Below are 3,152 nucleotides of genomic sequence, written 5' to 3'. Positions count from 1 at the left end.
AGAATATTTTTAAAGAAATTTAAATTTAAATCATTTGCTCCTAAATTATTCTTTTGAAAGGTTGAAAATTTATAGTCGAAGCAAGGACAATAGGAACCAAAATTGAAATGCCAAAATTTAGACAAGCAATAAATAATCATAATAATAGATTTAATTTTAGTGTATGCATATATTTTATGATTTTAGGATACATGAAATGTATAATAAACTAAATCTGTTAAAATTAGTGACGGTACTCGAAGTTGGTTACCATAGTAGACCAGCTAAGAATAAAATCTTTGCTTATTTATTGTGCAATTGTACATCCTACAAATACACATGTCTTTGCACATTTATATATATATATATATATAAATCTGTGTATTTGTATATTTGCACGAGTATTTGCCATGTTTGTTCAATCTTTCAGTATATAATGAGATATATAATCAGAGTTTTCGAGAATCGTGTATTTGCTTCTTCGCAAGGAGCCTTCAGTCTGATAAAAGAGCGTTGGTCGATAACATCGTTGTTTCAAAAACAATTAATTGTATTTTATGTAATTGTGAAAAATTAATCATCGTGTAATTGATATTTCAAATAGTAATTGAAAAACGATTGTGTGTTTTGCTCAATTTTTGGAATTTAAAAACATTGTAATATTCCAATGCACATGACTTACATATATATTTAGTAACTTGTATAGTGTCTTGTTTTAATTGTGCTTATAATTTTGATTTTAAAATGTTTTAAAAAGTGAAGTCAGAAAAATAATATGTCTCAAGTAATTTGAACTCAACTTCAATTCTATTAAATTTATTTTGGTCTGTTCAACACTTAAATATATATCAGTGCTTATGGTTTCTACTTATATATTCACCTTGTGTAATATTTTGTTATATTAGTACTTTTTATTCAGATTTTAATGAATAAATTCTAAGCAGCATATCTTAAGTGAATTAATGATAAAATACTGGATTGTAATAAAATTAAAAATAATACAAATATTAATAAAATTGATGAACAAATTTGAGATACATGCAGAAAATCCTAACAATGGTTTATAATCAAAATCAATTTAAACAATATCAAAAGCATCATACTTAAAAAATATACTAAATTTTTGCAAAGCAGCCAACAATATGTGATTTTATAAAAATTTGTTATAAATGATAATTAATAATTGAATTAAAAACATTGTTTTAAAGTACTTCTTCAAATTATTTAATTTATTATTAATTGGGTACTTACATACAATTTATTATATTTTAATGAATAAGTTCCAAGCAGCATATCTTAAATGAATCAATGGTAAAAAACTGTATTGTAATAAAATTAAGAAATAATACAAATATTAATAAAATTGCTGTTAAATGTTTGAGATACATGCAAAAAATCCTAACAATGGTTTATAATTATAATTAATTTGTTATAAATGATAATTAATAATTAAGTTAGTTACATTTTTTTAAAGTACTTCCTCAAATTATTTAATATTAATTGGGCACTTACATACAATTTATTAGATTTTAATGAATAAATTTAGATTATAGTTAATATTAGATTATATTAATTAGATTATATTGAATCAAGGATAAAATACTACATCGTAATAAAATTAACAAATAATACGAATATTAATAAAATTGCTGTTAAATCTTTGAGATTCGTGCAAAAAATTCTAAAAATGGTTTATAATCATAATCAACTTAAACAATATCAAATGCAATGATCTTAAAATATATACTAAATTTTTGCTATATCTATGAACAATGTGTAATTTTATATAAATTTGCTATGATAATTAATGATTAAGTTAAAAATAAATAAGTTAAAAACATTTTTTTAAAGTACTTTCTCAAATTATTTGGTTTTAATATTAATTGAGTACCTACATACAATTTTCTTACAAAGAGATTGAAATATAAATTTTATTAAAAATTTATTTCCTTATATTTCTATAAGCAAAGTGTGATTTTTTAAAATCATCTAGCTCATACAATTGCTTTATTACTATTTCCAAATTTCTACGATGCACCTGAATTCTTTTATTGTAACATTTTAATCTACATCGAGTGCAATGTTAACAAAAAGGAATTTAAGTGCATGTGTAATTTCTTTGTTAGTGTATCTTATTATTACCATATTTGGAGTATTACCATTACCATTACCATTACAAGAGTCAATTTTCATATTCCAGATAAAAAAGTGTTAAACAAATAATTTGCCTCTCTTCGTGATAGAGTGACCGAAACATGTGACATCACAATTATGATAATAGATTGGGCGATCGAACTATAAACATTGTGATCAGGAAATGTGTTTTGTGATGAATATTTGACACTTTATGTATATTTTAAGATTCTGTGCTCAAGATGACGTCAAATTTACGTAAAAGATCTACAGACATGAAAATGACGCGGGCTAAATTTTTTGAGACGGTATGTTGGAAGATTTATTGTATATATTAAGCATTTAAGTCATTTCCTTGTAGATTGATATTTGGTAGATTTTGATGCTTAAAATTGTACTTGTTGTTAGATTTATTAGTTATTCAAATGTAATTGCACGGTACATAGACACTACTTAGAAAACCAAACTGAAGCTACTTTAAAAATCACTAAAATCGTGAAAAAATTACTGTAAAATATTGCTTTGTTTTAAATAGACTTCGAAATTTAAGATATTATAAGTGCTTTATTCGTATTTTTTATATTTCTTCATTAACTTTTTGCACATTTATGATCATTAAATGCAAGTTTCATATGTTGTACATACAAATCAGTACAAACAAAATCAGTAAAATCTTCAAAATTGAATTGAAGCAAATCGTCAGAATTGCTCTCCTTACTTTTATATTTATAATTTTTAAATAGATATAAAAACCTGACTTTATTTACTTTTTATGATTTCCATGGTTTATTTTCATCTTCGATATATTTTTATTAAAAATTAACACTGCTTAAAAATATAGATATGTCAACATTTTAACTTTCCCACCTGGACTATCACTAAATTGGCACTCAATTTAGATATTCTAATTGTAAGTACCTCCAAAAATTTGCTGATATTTCATATATAATAGGTTCAGATATTAAAAAAAATATCGCTGCTTCTGCTAATAGATTTTCATTAATATTATCGAGGCACAAGTATTTTTATGGCACATTTTT

This window comes from Ctenocephalides felis, unplaced genomic scaffold (assembly GCF_003426905.1).
Source record: "Ctenocephalides felis isolate EL2017-DRISC unplaced genomic scaffold, ASM342690v1 CF-g0.4_SCAFFOLD_00845, whole genome shotgun sequence".
Taxonomy (NCBI): Eukaryota; Metazoa; Arthropoda; class Insecta; order Siphonaptera; family Pulicidae; genus Ctenocephalides; species Ctenocephalides felis.
Note: the sequence above shows the minus strand (reverse complement) of the source record.